The sequence below is a fragment of the Eleutherodactylus coqui genome, chromosome 7 (genome assembly GCF_035609145.1).
Source record: "Eleutherodactylus coqui strain aEleCoq1 chromosome 7, aEleCoq1.hap1, whole genome shotgun sequence".
NCBI classification, from domain to species: domain Eukaryota; kingdom Metazoa; phylum Chordata; class Amphibia; order Anura; family Eleutherodactylidae; genus Eleutherodactylus; species Eleutherodactylus coqui.
This window is the reverse complement of record NC_089843.1, coordinates 226,626,706-226,649,354: the sequence shown is the minus strand read 5'-3', so window position 1 is coordinate 226,649,354 and position 22,649 is coordinate 226,626,706. Positions and strand designations below refer to the sequence as shown.

Genomic DNA, 22,649 nt, shown 5'->3' with positions numbered 1-22,649 from the left:
AGTCTGATGCTCTACCGACTGAGCTATCCAGGCTCTGAAAAATGCTCTTCTTAGCTCCTCTAAGCGTCTTAACATAAAATATGGAGGTAAAGAAACAAAGCTTTGGTGGAAAATCAACAATGTGCCCAAAATTTGTTAAACAGACATAGAAGGGTTGTTTCTGCAAAAAACAAAGATTTTCTCAAGCTGCTTCTATACCCTCAGTTTTGCACAGTAGAACACGACAATAAAGAAGCAAAGACTCAGTGGAAAATCAAAGATGTGCTCAATTAAGACATTTGACAGCTTGCTTTAGCAAGTACGCCTGAACAGGGACTTGAACCCTTATGCTCTACCGACTGAACTATCCAGGCTCTGAAAAATGCTCTTCTTAGCTCCTCTAAGCGTCTTAACATAAAATATGGAGGTAAAGAAACAAAGCTTTGGTGGAAAATCAAAAATGTGCTCAAAATCTGCTAAACAGACATAGAAGGGTTGTTTCTGCAATAAGCAAAGATGTTCTCAAGCTGCTTCTATACCCTTGGTTTTGCACAGTAGAACACGGCACTGAAGATGCAGAGACTCAGTGGAAAATCAAAGATGTGCTCAATAAAGACATTTGACAGCTTGCTTTAGCAAGGACGCCTGAACAGGGACTTGAACCCTGGACCCTCAGATTAAAAGTCTGATGCTCTACCGACTGAGCTATCCAGGCTCTGAAAAATGCTCTTCTTAGCTCCTCTAAGCGTCTTAACATAAAATATGGAGGTAAAGAAACAAAGCTTTGGTGGAAAATCAACAATGTGCCCAAAATTTGCTAAACAGACATAGAAGGGTTGTTTCTGCAAAAAACAAAGATTTTCTCAAGCTGCTTCTATACCCTCAGTTTTGCACAGTAGAACACGACAATAAAGAAGCAAAGACTCAGTGGAAAATCAAAGATGTGCTCAATTAAGACATTTGACAGCTTGCTTTAGCAAGTACGCCTGAACAGGGACTTGAACCTCGATGCTCTACCGACTGAACTATCCAGGCTCTGAAAAATGCTCTTCTTAGCTCCTCTAAGCGTCTTAACATAAAATATGGAGGTAAAGAAACAAAGCTTTGGTGGAAAATCAAAAATGTGCTCAAAATCTGCTAAACAGACATAGAAGGGTTGTTTCTGCAATAAGCAAAGATGTTCTCAAGCTGCTTCTATACCCTTGGTTTTGCACAGTAGAACACGGCACTGAAGATGCAGAGACTCAGTGGAAAACCAAAGATGTGCTCAATAAAGACATTTGACAGCTTGCCTTAACAAGTACGCCTGAACAGGGACTTGAACCCTGGACCCTCAGATTAAAAGTCTGATGCTCTACCGACTGAGCTATCCAGGCTCTGAAAAATGCTCTTCTTAGCTCCTCTAAGCGTCTTAACATAAAATATGGAGGTAAAGAAACAAAGCTTTGGTGGAAAATCAACAATGTGCCCAAAATTTGCTAAACAGACATAGAAGGGTTGTTTCTGCAAAAAACAAAGATTTTCTCAAGCTGCTTCTATACCCTCAGTTTTGCACAGTAGAACACGACAATAAAGAAGCAAAGACTCAGTGGAAAATCAAAGATGTGCTCAATTAAGACATTTGACAGCTTGCTTTAGCAAGTACGCCTGAACAGGGACTTGAACCCTTATGCTCTACCGACTGAGCTATCCAGGCTCTGAAAAATGCTCTTCTTAGCTCCTCTAAGCGTCTTAACATAAAATATGGAGGTAAAGAAACAAAGCTTTGGTGGAAAATCAAAAATGTGCTCAAAATCTGCTAAACAGACATAGAAGGGTTGTTTCTGCAATAAGCAAAGATGTTCTCAAGCTGCTTCTATACCCTTGGTTTTGCACAGTAGAACACGGCACTGAAGATGCAGAGACTCAGTGGAAAATCAAAGATGTGCTCAATAAAGACATTTGACAGCTTGCTTTAGCAAGGACGCCTGAACAGGGACTTGAACCCTGGACCCTCAGATTAAAAGTCTGATGCTCTACCGACTGAGCTATCCAGGCTCTGAAAAATGCTCTTCTTAGCTCCTCTAAGCGTCTTAACATAAAATATGAAGGTAAAGAAACAAAGCTTTGGTGGAAAATCAAAAATGTGCTCAAAATCTGCTAAACAGACATAGAAGGGTTGTTTCTGCAATAAGCAAAGATGTTCTCAAGCTGCTTCTATACCCTTGGTTTTGCACAGTAGAACACGGCACTGAAGATGCAGAGACTCAGTGGAAAATCAAAGATGTGCTCAATAAAGACATTTGACAGCTTGCTTTAGCAAGTACGCCTGAACAGGGACTTGAACCCTGGACCCTCAGATTAAAAGTCTGATGCTCTACCGACTGAGCTATCCAGGCTCTGAAAAATGCTCTTCTTAGCTCCTCTAAGCGTCTTAACATAAAATATGGAGGTAAAGAAACAAAGCTTTGGTGGAAAATCAAAAATGTGCTCAAAATCTGCTAAACAGACATAGAAGGGTTGTTTCTGCAATAAGCAAAGATGTTCTCAAGCTGCTTCTATACCCTTGGTTTCGCACAGTAGAACACGGCACTGAAGATGCAGAGACTCAGTGGAAAATCAAAGATGTGCTCAATAAAGACATTTGACAGCTTGCTTTAGCAAGTACGCCTGAACAGGGACTTGAACCCTGGACCCTCAGATTAAAAGTCTGATGCTCTACCGACTGAGCTATCCAGGCTCTGAAAAATGCTCTTCTTAGCTCCTCTAAGCGTCTTAACATAAAATATGGAGGTAAAGAAACAAAGCTTTGGTGGAAAATCAACAATGTGCCCAAAATTTGTTAAACAGACATAGAAGGGTTGTTTCTGCAATAAGCAAAGATGTTCTCAAGCTGCTTCTATACCCTTGGTTTTGCACAGTAAAACACGGCACTGAAGATGCAGAGACTCAGTGGAAAATCAAAGATGTGCTCAATAAACACATTTGACAGCTTGCTTTAGCAAGGATGCCTGAACAGGGACTTGAACCCTGGACCCTCAGATTAAAAGTCTGATGCTCTACCGACTGAGCTATCCAGGCTCTGAAAAATGCTCTTCTTAGCTCCTCTAAGCGTCTTAACATAAAATATGGAGGTAAAGAAACAAAGCTTTGGTGGAAAATCAAAAATGTGCTCAAAATCTGCTAAACAGACATAGAAGGGTTGTTTCTGCAATAAGCAAAGATGTTCTCAAGCTGCTTCTATACCCTTGGTTTTGCACAGTAGAACACGGCACTGAAGATGCAGAGACTCAGTGGAAAATCAAAGATGTGCTCAATAAAGACATTTGACAGCTTGCTTTAGCAAGTACGCCTGAACAGGGACTTGAACCCTGGACCCTCAGATTAAAAGTCTGATGCTCTACCGACTGAGCTATCCAGGCTCTGAAAAATGCTCTTCTTAGCTCCTCTAAGCGTCTTAACATAAAATATGGAGGTAAAGAAACAAAGCTTTGGTGGAAAATCAAAAATGTGCTCAAAATCTGCTAAACAGACATAGAAGGGTTGTTTCTGCAATAAGCAAAGATGTTCTCAAGCTGCTTCTATACCCTTGGTTTTGCACAGTAGAACACGGCACTGAAGATGCAGAGACTCAGTGGAAAATCAAAGATGTGCTCAATAAAGACATTTGAGAGCTTGCTTTAGCAAGTACGCCTGAACAGGGACTTGAACCCTGGACCCTCAGATTAAAAGTCTGATGCTCTACCGACTGAGCTATCCAGGCTCTGAAAAATGCTCTTCTTAGCTCCTCTAAGCGTCTTAACATAAAATATGGAGGTAAAGAAACAAAGCTTTGGTGGAAAATCAACAATGTGCCCAAAATTTGTTAAACAGACATAGAAGGGTTGTTTCTGCAAAAAACAAAGATTTTCTCAAGCTGCTTCTATACCCTCAGTTTTGCACAGTAGAACACGACAATAAAGAAGCAAAGACTCAGTGGAAAATCAAAGATGTGCTCAATTAAGACATTTGACAGCTTGCTTTAGCAAGTACGCCTGAACAGGGACTTGAACCCTTATGCTCTACCGACTGAACTATCCAGGCTCTGAAAAATGCTCTTCTTAGCTCCTCTAAGCGTCTTAACATAAAATATGGAGGTAAAGAAACAAAGCTTTGGTGGAAAATCAAAAATGTGCTCAAAATCTGCTAAACAGACATAGAAGGGTTGTTTCTGCAATAAGCAAAGATGTTCTCAAGCTGCTTCTATACCCTTGGTTTTGCACAGTAGAACACGGCACTGAAGATGCAGAGACTCAGTGGAAAATCAAAGATGTGCTCAATAAAGACATTTGACAGCTTGCTTTAGCAAGGACGCCTGAACAGGGACTTGAACCCTGGACCCTCAGATTAAAAGTCTGATGCTCTACCGACTGAGCTATCCAGGCTCTGAAAAATGCTCTTCTTAGCTCCTCTAAGCGTCTTAACATAAAATATGGAGGTAAAGAAACAAAGCTTTGGTGGAAAATCAAAAATGTGCTCAAAATCTGCTAAACAGACATAGAAGGGTTGTTTCTGCAATAAGCAAAGATGTTCTCAAGCTGCTTCTATACCCTTGGTTTTGCACAGTAGAACACGGCACTGAAGATGCAGAGACTCAGTGGAAAATCAAAGATGTGCTCAATAAAGACATTTGACAGCTTGCTTTAGCAAGTACGCCTGAACAGGGACTTGAACCCTGGACCCTCAGATTAAAAGTCTGATGCTCTACCGACTGAGCTATCCAGGCTCTGAAAAATGCTCTTCTTAGCTCCTCTAAGTGTCTTAACATAAAATATGGAGGTAAAGAAACAAAGCTTTGGTGGAAAATCAAAAATGTGCTCAAAATCTGCTAAACAGACATAGAAGGGTTGTTTCTGCAATAAGCAAAGATGTTCTCAAGCTGCTTCTATACCCTTGGTTTTGCACAGTAGAACACGGCACTGAAGATGCAGAGACTCAGTGGAAAATCAAAGATGTGCTCAATAAAGACATTTGACAGCTTGCTTTAGCAAGTACGCCTGAACAGGGACTTGAACCCTGGACCCTCAGATTAAAAGTCTGATGCTCTACCGACTGAGCTATCCAGGCTCTGAAAAATGCTCTTCTTAGCTCCTCTAAGCGTCTTAACATAAAATATGGAGGTAAAGAAACAAAGCTTTGGTGGAAAATCAAAAATGTGCTCAAAATCTGCTAAACAGACATAGAAGGGTTGTTTCTGCAATAAGCAAAGATGTTCTCAAGCTGCTTCTATACCCTTGGTTTTGCACAGTAGAACACGGCACTGAAGATGCAGAGACTCAGTGGAAAATCAAAGATGTGCTCAATAAAGACATTTGACAGCTTGCTTTAGCAAGTACGCCTGAACAGGGACTTGAACCCTGGACCCTCAGATTAAAAGTCTGATGCTCTACCGACTGAGCTATCCAGGCTCTGAAAAATGCTCTTCTTAGCTCCTCTAAGCGTCTTAACATAAAATATGGAGGTAAAGAAACAAAGCTTTGGTGGAAAATCAAAAATGTGCTCAAAATCTGCTAAACAGACATAGAAGGGTTGTTTCTGCAATAAGCAAAGATGTTCTCAAGCTGCTTCTATACCCTTGGTTTTGCACAGTAGAACACGGCACTGAAGATGCAGAGACTCAGTGGAAAATCAAAGATGTGCTCAATAAAGACATTTGAGAGCTTGCTTTAGCAAGTACGCCTGAACAGGGACTTGAACCCTGGACCCTCAGATTAAAAGTCTGATGCTCTACCGACTGAGCTATCCAGGCTCTGAAAAATGCTCTTCTTAGCTCCTCTAAGCGTCTTAACATAAAATATGGAGGTAAAGAAACAAAGCTTTGGTGGAAAATCAACAATGTGCCCAAAATTTGTTAAACAGACATAGAAGGGTTGTTTCTGCAAAAAACAAAGATTTTCTCAAGCTGCTTCTATACCCTCAGTTTTGCACAGTAGAACACGACAATAAAGAAGCAAAGACTCAGTGGAAAATCAAAGATGTGCTCAATTAAGACATTTGACAGCTTGCTTTAGCAAGTACGCCTGAACAGGGACTTGAACCCTTATGCTCTACCGACTGAACTATCCAGGCTCTGAAAAATGCTCTTCTTAGCTCCTCTAAGCGTCTTAACATAAAATATGGAGGTAAAGAAACAAAGCTTTGGTGGAAAATCAAAAATGTGCTCAAAATCTGCTAAACAGACATAGAAGGGTTGTTTCTGCAATAAGCAAAGATGTTCTCAAGCTGCTTCTATACCCTTGGTTTTGCACAGTAGAACACGGCACTGAAGATGCAGAGACTCAGTGGAAAATCAAAGATGTGCTCAATAAAGACATTTGACAGCTTGCTTTAGCAAGGATGCCTGAACAGGGACTTGAACCCTGGACCCTCAGATTAAAAGTCTGATGCTCTACCGACTGAGCTATCCAGGCTCTGAAAAATGCTCTTCTTAGCTCCTCTAAGCGTCTTAACATAAAATATGGAGGTAAAGAAACAAAGCTTTGGTGGAAAATCAAAAATGTGCTCAAAATCTGCTAAACAGACATAGAAGGGTTGTTTCTGCAATAAGCAAAGATGTTCTCAAGCTGCTTCTATACCCTTGGTTTTGCACAGTAGAACACGGCACTGAAGATGCAGAGACTCAGTGGAAAATCAAAGATGTGCTCAATAAAGACATTTGACAGCTTGCTTTAGCAAGTACGCCTGAACAGGGACTTGAACCCTGGACCCTCAGATTAAAAGTCTGATGCTCTACCGACTGAGCTATCCAGGCTCTGAAAAATGCTCTTCTTAGCTCCTCTAAGTGTCTTAACATAAAATATGGAGGTAAAGAAACAAAGCTTTGGTGGAAAATCAAAAATGTGCTCAAAATCTGCTAAACAGACATAGAAGGGTTGTTTCTGCAATAAGCAAAGATGTTCTCAAGCTGCTTCTATACCCTTGGTTTTGCACAGTAGAACACGGCACTGAAGATGCAGAGACTCAGTGGAAAATCAAAGATGTGCTCAATAAAGACATTTGACAGCTTGCTTTAGCAAGTACGCCTGAACAGGGACTTGAACCCTGGACCCTCAGATTAAAAGTCTGATGCTCTACCGACTGAGCTATCCAGGCTCTGAAAAATGCTCTTCTTAGCTCCTCTAAGTGTCTTAACATAAAATATGGAGGTAAAGAAACAAAGCTTTGGTGGAAAATCAACAATGTGCCCAAAATTTGCTAAACAGACATAGAAGGGTTGTTTCTGCAAAAAACAAAGATTTTCTCAAGCTGCTTCTATACCCTCAGTTTTGCACAGTAGAACACGACAATAAAGAAGCAAAGACTCAGTGGAAAATCAAAGATGTGCTCAATTAAGACATTTGACAGCTTGCTTTAGCAAGTACGCCTGAACAGGGACTTGAACCCTGATGCTCTACCGACTGAACTATCCAGGCTCTGAAAAATGCTCTTCTTAGCTCCTCTAAGCGTCTTAACATAAAATATGGAGGTAAAGAAACAAAGCTTTGGTGGAAAATCAAAAATGTGCTCAAAACCTGCTAAACAGACATAGAAGGGTTGTTTCTGCAATAAGCAAAGATGTTCTCAAGCTGCTTCTATACCCTTGGTTTTGCACAGTAGAACACGGCACTGAAGATGCAGAGACTCAGTGGAAAATCAAAGATGTGCTCAATAAAGACATTTGACAGCTTGCTTTAGCAAGTACGCCTGAACAGGGACTTGAACCCTGGACCCTCAGATTAAAAGTCTGATGCTCTACCGACTGAGCTATCCAGGCTCTGAAAAATGCTCTTCTTAGCTCCTCTAAGTGTCTTAACATAAAATATGGAGGTAAAGAAACAAAGCTTTGGTGGAAAATCAACAATGTGCCCAAAATTTGCTAAACAGACATAGAAGGGTTGTTTCTGCAAAAAACAAAGATTTTCTCAAGCTGCTTCTATACCCTCAGTTTTGCACAGTAGAACACGACAATAAAGAAGCAAAGACTCAGTGGAAAATCAAAGATGTGCTCAATTAAGACATTTGACAGCTTGCTTTAGCAAGTACGCCTGAACAGGGACTTGAACCCTGATGCTCTACCGACTGAACTATCCAGGCTCTGAAAAATGCTCTTCTTAGCTCCTCTAAGCGTCTTAACATAAAATATGGAGGTAAAGAAACAAAGCTTTGGTGGAAAATCAAAAATGTGCTCAAAATCTGCTAAACAGACATAGAAGGGTTGTTTCTGCAATAAGCAAAGATGTTCTCAAGCTGCTTTTATACCCTTGGTTTTGCACAGTAGAACACGGCACTGAAGATGCAGAGACTCAGTGGAAAATCAAAGATGTGCTCAATAAAGACATTTGACAGCTTGCTTTAGCAAATGCTCTACCGACTGAGCTATCCAGGCTCTGAAAAATGCTCTTCTTAGCTCCTCTAAGCGTCTTAACATAAAATATGGAGGTAAAGAAACAAAGCTTTGGTGGAAAATCAACAATGTACCCAAAATTTGCTAAACAGACATAGAAGGGTTGTTTCTGCAAAAAACAAAGATTTTCTCAAGCTGCTTCTACACCCTCAGTTTTGCACAGTAGAACACGACAATAAAGAAGCAAAGACTCAGTGGAAAATCAAAGATGTGCTCAATAAAGACATTTGACAGCTTGCTTTAGCAAGGACGCCTGAACAGGGACTTGAACCCTGGACCCTCAGATTAAAAGTCTGATGCTCTACCGACTGAGCTATCCAGGCTCTGAAAAATGCTCTTCTTAGCTCCTCTAAGCGTCTTAACATAAAATATGGAGGTAAAGAAACAAAGCTTTGGTGGAAAATCAAAAATGTGCTCAAAATCTGCTAAACAGACATAGAAGGGTTGTTTCTGCAATAAGCAAAGATGTTCTCAAGCTGCTTCTATACCCTTGGTTTTGCACAGTAGAACACGACACTGAAGATGCAGAGACTCAGTGGAAAATCAAAGATGTGCTCAATAAAGACATTTGACAGCTTGCTTTAGCAAGTACGCCTGAACAGGGACTTGAACCCTGGACCCTCAGATTAAAAGTCTGATGCTCTACCGACTGAGCTATCCAGGCTCTGAAAAATGCTCTTCTTAGCTCCTCTAAGCGTCTTAACATAAAATATGGAGGTAAAGAAACAAAGCTTTGGTGGAAAATCAAAAATGTGCTCAAAATCTGCTAAACAGACATAGAAGGGTTGTTTCTGCAATAAGCAAAGATGTTCTCAAGCTGCTTCTATACCCTTGGTTTTGCACAGTAGAACACGGCACTGAAGATGCAGAGACTCAGTGGAAAATCAAAGATGTGCTCAATAAAGACATTTGACAGCTTGCTTTAGCAAGTACGCCTGAACAGGGACTTGAACCCTGGACCCTCAGATTAAAAGTCTGATGCTCTACCGACTGAGCTATCCAGGCTCTGAAAAATGCTCTTCTTAGCTCCTCTAAGCGTCTTAACATAAAATATGGAGGTAAAGAAACAAAGCTTTGGTGGAAAATCAAAAATGTGCTCAAAATCTGCTAAACAGACATAGAAGGGTTGTTTCTGCAATAAGCAAAGATGTTCTCAAGCTGCTTCTATACCCTTGGTTTTGCACAGTAGAACACGGCACTGAAGATGCAGAGACTCAGTGGAAAATCAAAGATGTGCTCAATAAAGACATTTGAGAGCTTGCTTTAGCAAGTACGCCTGAACAGGGACTTGAACCCTGGACCCTCAGATTAAAAGTCTGATGCTCTACCGACTGAGCTATCCAGGCTCTGAAAAATGCTCTTCTTAGCTCCTCTAAGCGTCTTAACATAAAATATGGAGGTAAAGAAACAAAGCTTTGGTGGAAAATCAACAATGTGCCCAAAATTTGTTAAACAGACATAGAAGGGTTGTTTCTGCAAAAAACAAAGATTTTCTCAAGCTGCTTCTATACCCTCAGTTTTGCACAGTAGAACACGACAATAAAGAAGCAAAGACTCAGTGGAAAATCAAAGATGTGCTCAATTAAGACATTTGACAGCTTGCTTTAGCAAGTACGCCTGAACAGGGACTTGAACCCTTATGCTCTACCGACTGAACTATCCAGGCTCTGAAAAATGCTCTTCTTAGCTCCTCTAAGCGTCTTAACATAAAATATGGAGGTAAAGAAACAAAGCTTTGGTGGAAAATCAAAAATGTGCTCAAAATCTGCTAAACAGACATAGAAGGGTTGTTTCTGCAATAAGCAAAGATGTTCTCAAGCTGCTTCTATACCCTTGGTTTTGCACAGTAGAACACGGCACTGAAGATGCAGAGACTCAGTGGAAAATCAAAGATGTGCTCAATAAAGACATTTGACAGCTTGCTTTAGCAAGGACGCCTGAACAGGGACTTGAACCCTGGACCCTCAGATTAAAAGTCTGATGCTCTACCGACTGAGCTATCCAGGCTCTGAAAAATGCTCTTCTTAGCTCCTCTAAGCGTCTTAACATAAAATATTTAGGTAAAGAAACAAAGCTTTGGTGGAAAATCAACAATGTGCCCAAAATTTGCTAAACAGACATAGAAGGGTTGTTTCTGCAAAAAACAAAGATTTTCTCAAGCTGCTTCTATACCCTCAGTTTTGCACAGTAGAACACGACAATAAAGAAGCAAAGACTCAGTGGAAAATCAAAGATGTGCTCAATTAAGACATTTGACAGCTTGCTTTAGCAAGTACGCCTGAACAGGGACTTGAACCTCGATGCTCTACCGACTGAACTATCCAGGCTCTGAAAAATGCTCTTCTTAGCTCCTCTAAGCGTCTTAACATAAAATATGGAGGTAAAGAAACAAAGCTTTGGTGGAAAATCAAAAATGTGCTCAAAATCTGCTAAACAGACATAGAAGGGTTGTTTCTGCAATAAGCAAAGATGTTCTCAAGCTGCTTCTATACCCTTGGTTTTGCACAGTAGAACACGGCACTGAAGATGCAGAGACTCAGTGGAAAACCAAAGATGTGCTCAATAAAGACATTTGACAGCTTGCCTTAGCAAGTACGCCTGAACAGGGACTTGAACCCTGGACCCTCAGATTAAAAGTCTGATGCTCTACCGACTGAGCTATCCAGGCTCTGAAAAATGCTCTTCTTAGCTCCTCTAAGCGTCTTAACATAAAATATGGAGGTAAAGAAACAAAGCTTTGGTGGAAAATCAACAATGTGCCCAAAATTTGCTAAACAGACATAGAAGGGTTGTTTCTGCAAAAAACAAAGATTTTCTCAAGCTGCTTCTATACCCTCAGTTTTGCACAGTAGAACACGACAATAAAGAAGCAAAGACTCAGTGGAAAATCAAAGATGTGCTCAATTAAGACATTTGACAGCTTGCTTTAGCAAGTACGCCTGAACAGGGACTTGAACCCTTATGCTCTACCGACTGAGCTATCCAGGCTCTGAAAAATGCTCTTCTTAGCTCCTCTAAGCGTCTTAACATAAAATATGGAGGTAAAGAAACAAAGCTTTGGTGGAAAATCAAAAATGTGCTCAAAATCTGCTAAACAGACATAGAAGGGTTGTTTCTGCAATAAGCAAAGATGTTCTCAAGCTGCTTCTATACCCTTGGTTTTGCACAGTAGAACACGGCACTGAAGATGCAGAGACTCAGTGGAAAATCAAAGATGTGCTCAATAAAGACATTTGACAGCTTGCTTTAGCAAGGACGCCTGAACAGGGACTTGAACCCTGGACCCTCAGATTAAAAGTCTGATGCTCTACCGACTGAGCTATCCAGGCTCTGAAAAATGCTCTTCTTAGCTCCTCTAAGCGTCTTAACATAAAATATGGAGGTAAAGAAACAAAGCTTTGGTGGAAAATCAAAAATGTGCTCAAAATCTGCTAAACAGACATAGAAGGGTTGTTTCTGCAATAAGCAAAGATGTTCTCAAGCTGCTTCTATACCCTTGGTTTTGCACAGTAGTACACGGCACTGAAGATGCAGAGACTCAGTGGAAAATCAAAGATGTGCTCAATAAAGACATTTGACAGCTTGCTTTAGCAAGTACGCCTGAACAGGGACTTGAACCCTGGACCCTCAGATTAAAAGTCTGATGCTCTACCGACTGAGCTATCCAGGCTCTGAAAAATGCTCTTCTTAGCTCCTCTAAGCGTCTTAACATAAAATATGGAGGTAAAGAAACAAAGCTTTGGTGGAAAATCAAAAATGTGCTCAAAATCTGCTAAACAGACATAGAAGGGTTGTTTCTGCAATAAGCAAAGATGTTCTCAAGCTGCTTCTATACCCTTGGTTTTGCACAGTAGAACACGGCACTGAAGATGCAGAGACTCAGTGGAAAATCAAAGATGTGCTCAATAAAGACATTTGACAGCTTGCTTTAGCAAGTACGCCTGAACAGGGACTTGAACCCTGGACCCTCAGATTAAAAGTCTGATGCTCTACTGACTGAGCTATCCAGGCTCTGAAAAATGCTCTTCTTAGCTCCTCTAAGCGTCTTAACATAAAATATGGAGGTAAAGAAACAAAGCTTTGGTGGAAAATCAACAATGTGCCCAAAATTTGTTAAACAGACATAGAAGGGTTGTTTCTGCAATAAGCAAAGATGTTCTCAAGCTGCTTCTATACCCTTGGTTTTGCACAGTAGAACACGGCACTGAAGATGCAGAGACTCAGTGGAAAATCAAAGATGTGCTCAATAAAGACATTTGACAGCTTGCTTTAGCAAGTACGCCTGAACAGGGACTTGAACCCTGGACCCTCAGATTAAAAGTCTGATGCTCTACCGACTGAGCTATCCAGGCTCTGAAAAATGCTCTTCTTAGCTCCTCTAAGCGTCTTAACATAAAATATGGAGGTAAAGAAACAAAGCTTTGGTGGAAAATCAACAATGTGCCCAAAATTTGCTAAACAGACATAGAAGGGTTGTTTCTGCAAAAAACAAAGATTTTCTCAAGCTGCTTCTATACCCTCAGTTTTGCACAGTAGAACACGACAATAAAGAAGCAAAGACTCAGTGGAAAATCAAAGATGTGCTCAATTAAGACATTTGACAGCTTGCTTTAGCAAGTACGCCTGAACAGGGACTTGAACCCTTATGCTCTACCGACTGAGCTATCCAGGCTCTGAAAAATGCTCTTCTTAGCTCCTCTAAGCGTCTTAACATAAAATATGGAGGTAAAGAAACAAAGCTTTGGTGGAAAATCAAAAATGTGCTCAAAATCTGCTAAACAGACATAGAAGGGTTGTTTCTGCAATAAGCAAAGATGTTCTCAAGCTGCTTCTATACCCTTGGTTTTGCACAGTAGAACACGGCACTGAAGATGCAGAGACTCAGTGGAAAATCAAAGATGTGCTCAATAAAGACATTTGACAGCTTGCTTTAGCAAGGACGCCTGAACAGGGACTTGAACCCTGGACCCTCAGATTAAAAGTCTGATGCTCTACCGACTGAGCTATCCAGGCTCTGAAAAATGCTCTTCTTAGCTCCTCTAAGCGTCTTAACATAAAATATGAAGGTAAAGAAACAAAGCTTTGGTGGAAAATCAAAAATGTGCTCAAAATCTGCTAAACAGACATAGAAGGGTTGTTTCTGCAATAAGCAAAGATGTTCTCAAGCTGCTTCTATACCCTTGGTTTTGCACAGTAGAACACGGCACTGAAGATGCAGAGACTCAGTGGAAAATCAAAGATGTGCTCAATAAAGACATTTGACAGCTTGCTTTAGCAAGTACGCCTGAACAGGGACTTGAACCCTGGACCCTCAGATTAAAAGTCTGATGCTCTACCGACTGAGCTATCCAGGCTCTGAAAAATGCTCTTCTTAGCTCCTCTAAGCGTCTTAACATAAAATATGGAGGTAAAGAAACAAAGCTTTGGTGGAAAATCAACAATGTGCCCAAAATTTGCTAAACAGACATAGAAGGGTTGTTTCTGCAAAAAACAAAGATTTTCTCAAGCTGCTTCTATACCCTCAGTTTTGCACAGTAGAACACGACAATAAAGAAGCAAAGACTCAGTGGAAAATCAAAGATGTGCTCAATTAAGACATTTGACAGCTTGCTTTAGCAAGTACGCCTGAACAGGGACTTGAACCCTTATGCTCTACCGACTGAGCTATCCAGGCTCTGAAAAATGCTCTTCTTAGCTCCTCTAAGCGTCTTAACATAAAATATGGAGGTAAAGAAACAAAGCTTTGGTGGAAAATCAAAAATGTGCTCAAAATCTGCTAAACAGACATAGAAGGGTTGTTTCTGCAATAAGCAAAGATGTTCTCAAGCTGCTTCTATACCCTTGGTTTTGCACAGTAGAACACGGCACTGAAGATGCAGAGACTCAGTGGAAAATCAAAGATGTGCTCAATAAAGACATTTGACAGCTTGCTTTAGCAAGGACGCCTGAACAGGGACTTGAACCCTGGACCCTCAGATTAAAAGTCTGATGCTCTACCGACTGAGCTATCCAGGCTCTGAAAAATGCTCTTCTTAGCTCCTCTAAGCGTCTTAACATAAAATATGAAGGTAAAGAAACAAAGCTTTGGTGGAAAATCAAAAATGTGCTCAAAATCTGCTAAACAGACATAGAAGGGTTGTTTCTGCAATAAGCAAAGATGTTCTCAAGCTGCTTCTATACCCTTGGTTTTGCACAGTAGAACACGGCACTGAAGATGCAGAGACTCAGTGGAAAATCAAAGATGTGCTCAATAAAGACATTTGACAGCTTGCTTTAGCAAGTACGCCTGAACAGGGACTTGAACCCTGGACCCTCAGATTAAAAGTCTGATGCTCTACCGACTGAGCTATCCAGGCTCTGAAAAATGCTCTTCTTAGCTCCTCTAAGCGTCTTAACATAAAATATGGAGGTAAAGAAACAAAGCTTTGGTGGAAAATCAACAATGTGCCCAAAATTTGCTAAACAGACATAGAAGGGTTGTTTCTGCAAAAAACAAAGATTTTCTCAAGCTGCTTCTATACCCTCAGTTTTGCACAGTAGAACACGACAATAAAGAAGCAAAGACTCAGTGGAAAATCAAAGATGTGCTCAATTAAGACATTTGACAGCTTGCTTTAGCAAGTACGCCTGAACAGGGACTTGAACCCTTATGCTCTACCGACTGAGCTATCCAGGCTCTGAAAAATGCTCTTCTTAGCTCCTCTAAGCGTCTTAACATAAAATATGGAGGTAAAGAAACAAAGCTTTGGTGGAAAATCAAAAATGTGCTCAAAATCTGCTAAACAGACATAGAAGGGTTGTTTCTGCAATAAGCAAAGATGTTCTCAAGCTGCTTCTATACCCTTGGTTTTGCACAGTAGAACACGGCACTGAAGATGCAGAGACTCAGTGGAAAATCAAAGATGTGCTCAATAAAGACATTTGACAGCTTGCTTTAGCAAGGACGCCTGAACAGGGACTTGAACCCTGGACCCTCAGATTAAAAGTCTGATGCTCTACCGACTGAGCTATCCAGGCTCTGAAAAATGCTCTTCTTAGCTCCTCTAAGCGTCTTAACATAAAATATGAAGGTAAAGAAACAAAGCTTTGGTGGAAAATCAAAAATGTGCTCAAAATCTGCTAAACAGACATAGAAGGGTTGTTTCTGCAATAAGCAAAGATGTTCTCAAGCTGCTTCTATACCCTTGGTTTTGCACAGTAGAACACGGCACTGAAGATGCAGAGACTCAGTGGAAAATCAAAGATGTGCTCAATAAAGACATTTGACAGCTTGCTTTAGCAAGTACGCCTGAACAGGGACTTGAACCCTGGACCCTCAGATTAAAAGTCTGATGCTCTACCGACTGAGCTATCCAGGCTCTGAAAAATGCTCTTCTTAGCTCCTCTAAGCGTCTTAACATAAAATATGGAGGTAAAGAAACAAAGCTTTGGTGGAAAATCAACAATGTGCCCAAAATTTGTTAAACAGACATAGAAGGGTTGTTTCTGCAAAAAACAAAGATTTTCTCAAGCTGCTTCTATACCCTCAGTTTTGCACAGTAGAACACGACAATAAAGAAGCAAAGACTCAGTGGAAAATCAAAGATGTGCTCAATTAAGACATTTGACAGCTTGCTTTAGCAAGTACGCCTGAACAGGGACTTGAACCCTTATGCTCTACCGACTGAACTATCCAGGCTCTGAAAAATGCTCTTCTTAGCTCCTCTAAGCGTCTTAACATAAAATATGGAGGTAAAGAAACAAAGCTTTGGTGGAAAATCAAAAATGTGCTCAAAATCTGCTAAACAGACATAGAAGGGTTGTTTCTGCAATAAGCAAAGATGTTCTCAAGCTGCTTCTATACCCTTGGTTTTGCACAGTAGAACACGGCACTGAAGATGCAGAGACTCAGTGGAAAATCAAAGATGTGCTCAATAAAGACATTTGACAGCTTGCTTTAGCAAGGACGCCTGAACAGGGACTTGAACCCTGGACCCTCAGATTAAAAGTCTGATGCTCTACCGACTGAGCTATCCAGGCTCTGAAAAATGCTCTTCTTAGCTCCTCTAAGCGTCTTAACATAAAATATGGAGGTAAAGAAACAAAGCTTTGGTGGAAAATCAAAAATGTGCTCAAAATCTGCTAAACAGACATAGAAGGGTTGTTTCTGCAATAAGCAAAGATGTTCTCAAGCTGCTTCTATACCCTTGGTTTTGCACAGTAGAACACGGCACTGAAGATGCAGAGACTCAGTGGAAAATCAAAGATGTGCTCAATAAAGACATTTGACAGCTTGCTTTAGCAAGTACGCCTGAACAGGGACTTGAACCCTGGACCCTCAGATTAAAAGTCTGATGCTCTACCGACTGAGCTATCCAGGCTCTGAAAAATGCTCTTCTTAGCTCCTCTAAGTGTCTTAACATAAAATATGGAGGTAAAGAAACAAAGCTTTGGTGGAAAATCAAAAATGTGCTCAAAATCTGCTAAACAGACATAGAAGGGTTGTTTCTGCAATAAGCAAAGATGTTCTCAAGCTGCTTCTATACCCTTGGTTTTGCACAGTAGAACACGGCACTGAAGATGCAGAGACTCAGTGGAAAATCAAAGATGTGCTCAATAAAGACATTTGACAGCTTGCTTTAGCAAGTACGCCTGAACAGGGACTTGAACCCTGGACCCTCAGATTAAAAGTCTGATGCTCTACCGACTGAGCTATCCAGGCTCTGAAAAATGCTCTTCTTAGCTCCTCTAAGTGTCTTAACATAAAATATGGAGGTAAAGAAACAAAGCTTTGGTGGAAAATCAACAATGTGCCCAAAATTTGCTAAACAGACATAGAAGGGTTGTTTCTGCAAAAAACAAAGATTTTCTCAAGCTGCTTCTATACCCTCAGTTTTGCACAGTAGAACACGACAATAAAGAAGCAAAGACTCAGTGGAAAATCAAAGATGTGCTCAATTAAGACATTTGACAGCTTGCTTTAGCAAGTACGCCTGAACAGGGACTTGAACCCTGATGCTCTACCGACTGAACTATCCAGGCTCTGAAAAATGCTCTTCTTAGCTCCTCTAAGCGTCTTAACATAAAATATGGAGGTAAAGAAACAAAGCTTTGGTGGAAAATCAAAAATGTGCTCAAAATCTGCTAAACAGACATAGAAGGGTTGTTTCTGCAATAAGCAAAGATGTTCTCAAGCTGCTTCTATACCCTTGGTTTTGCACAGTAGAACACGGCACTGAAGATGCAGAGACTCAGTGGAAAATCAAAGATGTGCTCAATAAAGACATTTGACAGCTTGCTTTAGCAAGTACGCCTGAACAGGGACTTGAACCCTGGACCCTCAGATTAAAAGTCTGATGCTCTACCGACTGAGCTATCCAGGCTCTGAAAAATGCTCTTCTTAGCTCCTCTAAGTGTCTTAACATAAAATATGGAGGTAAAGAAACAAAGCTTTGGTGGAAAATCAACAATGTGCCCAAAATTTGCTAAACAGACATAGAAGGGTTGTTTCTGCAAAAAACAAAGATTTTCTCAAGCTGCTTCTATACCCTCAGTTTTGCACAGTAGAACACGACAATAAAGAAGCAAAGACTCAGTGGAAAATCAAAGATGTGCTCAATTAAGACATTTGACAGCTTGCTTTAGCAAGTACGCCTGAACAGGGACTTGAACCCTGATGCTCTACCGACTGAACTATCCAGGCTCTGAAAAATGCTCTTCTTAGCTCCTCTAAGCGTCTTAACATAAAATATGGAGGTAAAGAAACAAAGCTTTGGTGGAAAATCAAAAATGTGCTCAAAATCTGCTAAACAGACATAGAAGGGTTGTTTCTGCAATAAGCAAAGATGTTCTCAAGCTGCTTTTATACCCTTGGTTTTGCACAGTAGAACACGGCACTGAAGATGCAGAGACTCAGTGGAAAATCAAAGATGTGCTCAATAAAGACATTTGACAGCTTGCTTTAGCAAATGCTCTACCGACTGAGCTATCCAGGCTCTGAAAAATGCTCTTCTTAGCTCCTCTAAGCGTCTTAACATAAAATATGGAGGTAAAGAAACAAAGCTTTGGTGGAAAATCAACAATGTGCCCAAAATTTGTTAAACAGACATAGAAGGGTTGTTTCTGCAAAAAACAAAGATTTTCTCAAGCTGCTTCTATACCCTCAGTTTTGCACAGTAGAACACGACAATAAAGAAGCAAAGACTCAGTGGAAAATCAAAGATGTGCTCAATTAAGACATTTGACAGCTTGCTTTAGCAAGTACGCCTGAACAGGGACTTGAACCCTTATGCTCTACCGACTGAACTATCCAGGCTCTGAAAAATGCTCTTCTTAGCTCCTCTAAGCGTCTTAACATAAAATATGGAGGTAAAGAAACAAAGCTTTGGTGGAAAATCAAAAATGTGCTCAAAATCTGCTAAACAGACATAGAAGGGTTGTTTCTGCAATAAGCAAAGATGTTCTCAAGCTGCTTCTATACCCTTGGTTTTGCACAGTAGAACACGGCACTGAAGATGCAGAGACTCAGTGGAAAATCAAAGATGTGCTCAATAAAGACATTTGACAGCTTGCTTTAGCAAGGACGCCTGAACAGGGACTTGAACCCTGGACCCTCAGATTAAAAGTCTGATGCTCTACCGACTGAGCTATCCAGGCTCTGAAAAATGCTCTTCTTAGCTCCTCTAAGCGTCTTAACATAAAATATGGAGGTAAAGAAACAAAGCTTTGGTGGAAAATCAAAAATGTGCTCAAAATCTGCTAAACAGACATAGAAGGGTTGTTTCTGCAATAAGCAAAGATGTTCTCAAGCTGCTTCTATACCCTTGGTTTTGCACAGTAGAACACGGCACTGAAGATGCAGAGACTCAGTGGAAAATCAAAGATGTGCTCAATAAAGACACTTGACAGCTTGCTTTAGCAAGTACGCCTGAACAGGGACTTGAACCCTGGACCCTCAGATTAAAAGTCTGATGCTCTACCGACTGAGCTATCCAGGCTCTGAAAAATGCTCTTCTTAGCTCCTCTAAGTGTCTTAACATAAAATATGGAGGTAAAGAAACAAAGCTTTGGTGGAAAATCAAAAATGTGCTCAAAATCTGCTAAACAGACATAGAAGGGTTGTTTCTGCAATAAGCAAAGATGTTCTCAAGCTGCTTCTATACCCTTGGTTTTGCACAGTAGAACACGGCACTGAAGATGCAGAGACTCAGTGGAAAATCAAAGATGTGCTCAATAAAGACATTTGACAGCTTGCTTTAGCAAGTACGCCTGAACAGGGACTTGAACCCTGGACCCTCAGATTAAAAGTCTGATGCTCTACCGACTGAGCTATCCAGGCTCTGAAAAATGCTCTTCTTAGCTCCTCTAAGTGTCTTAACATAAAATATGGAGGTAAAGAAACAAAGCTTTGGTGGAAAATCAACAATGTGCCCAAAATTTGCTAAACAGACATAGAAGGGTTGTTTCTGCAAAAAACAAAGATTTTCTCAAGCTGCTTCTATACCCTCAGTTTTGCACAGTAGAACACGACAATAAAGAAGCAAAGACTCAGTGGAAAATCAAAGATGTGCTCAATTAAGACATTTGACAGCTTGCTTTAGCAAGTACGCCTGAACAGGGACTTGAACCCTGATGCTCTACCGACTGAACTATCCAGGCTCTGAAAAATGCTCTTCTTAGCTCCTCTAAGCGTCTTAACATAAAATATGGAGGTAAAGAAACAAAGCTTTGGTGGAAAATCAAAAATGTGCTCAAAATCTGCTAAACAGACATAGAAGGGTTGTTTCTGCAATAAGCAAAGATGTTCTCAAGCTGCTTCTATACCCTTGGTTTTGCACAGTAGAACACGGCACTGAAGATGCAGAGACTCAGTGGAAAATCAAAGATGTGCTCAATAAAGACATTTGACAGCTTGCTTTAGCAAGTACGCCTGAACAGGGACTTGAACCCTGGACCCTCAGATTAAAAGTCTGATGCTCTACCGACTGAGCTATCCAGGCTCTGAAAAATGCTCTTCTTAGCTCCTCTAAGTGTCTTAACATAAAATATGGAGGTAAAGAAACAAAGCTTTGGTGGAAAATCAACAATGTGCCCAAAATTTGCTAAACAGACATAGAAGGGTTGTTTCTGCAAAAAACAAAGATTTTCTCAAGCTGCTTCTATACCCTCAGTTTTGCACAGTAGAACACGACAATAAAGAAGCAAAGACTCAGTGGAAAATCAAAGATGTGCTCAATTAAGACATTTGACAGCTTGCTTTAGCAAGTACGCCTGAACAGGGACTTGAACCCTGATGCTCTACCGACTGAACTATCCAGGCTCTGAAAAATGCTCTTCTTAGCTCCTCTAAGCGTCTTAACATAAAATATGGAGGTAAAGAAACAAAGCTTTGGTGGAAAATCAAAAATGTGCTCAAAATCTGCTAAACAGACATAGAAGGGTTGTTTCTGCAATAAGCAAAGATGTTCTCAAGCTGCTTTTATACCCTTGGTTTTGCACAGTAGAACACGGCACTGAAGATGCAGAGACTCAGTGGAAAATCAAAGATGTGCTCAATAAAGACATTTGACAGCTTGCTTTAGCAAATGCTCTACCGACTGAGCTATCCAGGCTCTGAAAAATGCTCTTCTTAGCTCCTCTAAGCGTCTTAACATAAAATATGGAGGTAAAGAAACAAAGCTTTGGTGGAAAATCAACAATGTACCCAAAATTTGCTAAACAGACATAGAAGGGTTGTTTCTGCAAAAAACAAAGATTTTCTCAAGCTGCTTCTACACCCTCAGTTTTGCACAGTAGAACACGACAATAAAGAAGCAAAGACTCAGTGGAAAATCAAAGATGTGCTCAATAAAGACATTTGACAGCTTGCTTTAGCAAGGACGCCTGAACAGGGACTTGAACCCTGGACCCTCAGATTAAAAGTCTGATGCTCTACCGACTGAGCTATCCAGGCTCTGAAAAATGCTCTTCTTAGCTCCTCTAAGCGTCTTAACATAAAATATGGAGGTAAAGAAACAAAGCTTTGGTGGAAAATCAAAAATGTGCTCAAAATCTGCTAAACAGACATAGAAGGGTTGTTTCTGCAATAAGCAAAGATGTTCTCAAGCTGCTTCTATACCCTTGGTTTTGCACAATAGAACACGGCACTGAAGATGCAGAGACTCAGTGGAAAATCAAAGATGTGCTCAATAAAGACATTTGACAGCTTGCTTTAGCAAGTACGCCTGAACAGGGACTTGAACCCTGGACCCTCAGATTAAAAGTCTGATGCTCTACCGACTGAACTATCCAGGCTCTGAAAAATGCTCTTCTTAGCTCCTCTAAGCGTCTTAACATAAAATATGGAGGTAAAGAAACAAAGCTTTGGTGGAAAATCAAAAATGTGCTCAAAATCTGCTAAACAGACATAGAAGGGTTGTTTCTGCAATAAGCAAAGATGTTCTCAAGCTGCTTCTATACCCTTGGTTTTGCACAGTAGAACACGGCACTGAAGATGCAGAGACTCAGTGGAAAATCAAAGATGTGCTCAATAAAGACATTTGACAGCTTGCTTTAGCAAGTACGCCTGAATAGGGACTTGAACCCTGGACCCTCAGATTAAAAGTCTGATGCTCTACCGACTGAGCTATCCAGGCTCTGAAAAATGCTCTTCTTAGCTCCTCTAAGTGTCTTAACATAAAATATGGAGGTAAAGAAACAAAGCTTTGGTGGAAAATCAACAATGTGCCCAAAATTTGCTAAACAGACATAGAAGGGTTGTTTCTGCAAAAAACAAAGATTTTCTCAAGCTGCTTCTATACCCTCAGTTTTGCACAGTAGAACACGACAATAAAGAAGCAAAGACTCAGTGGAAAATCAAAGATGTGCTCAATTAAGACATTTGACAGCTTGCTTTAGCAAGTACGCCTGAACAGGGACTTGAACCCTGATGCTCTACCGACTGAACTATCCAGGCTCTGAAAAATGCTCTTCTTAGCTCCTCTAAGCGTCTTAACATAAAATATGGAGGTAAAGAAACAAAGCTTTGGTGGAAAATCAAAAATGTGCTCAAAATCTGCTAAACAGACATAGAAGGGTTGTTTCTGCAATAAGCAAAGATGTTCTCAAGCTGCTTTTATACCCTCAGTTTTGCACAGTAGAACACGGCACTGAAGATGCAGAGACTCAGTGGAAAATCAAAGATGTGCTCAATAAAGACATTTGACAATTTGCTTTAGCAAATGCTCTACCGACTGAGCTATCCAGGCTCTGAAAAATGCTCTTCTTAGCTCCTCTAAGCGTCTTAACATAA

General features: G+C 40.6%; 2 non-coding genes across 2 annotated transcripts; both read right to left on the bottom strand.

Moving 5' to 3' along the window:
- Positions 1-2,966: 2,966 nt before the first annotated feature.
- Positions 2,967-3,039, bottom strand: TRNAK-UUU (transfer RNA lysine (anticodon UUU)). The gene has a single exon. It is a non-coding gene; the product is annotated as a tRNA-Lys (tRNA).
- A 3,295-nt stretch (positions 3,040-6,334) lies between these two features.
- TRNAK-UUU (transfer RNA lysine (anticodon UUU)) lies at positions 6,335-6,407 on the bottom strand. Its single transcript has one exon. It is a non-coding gene; the product is annotated as a tRNA-Lys (tRNA).
- Between the last annotated feature and the right edge of the window lie 16,242 nt (positions 6,408-22,649).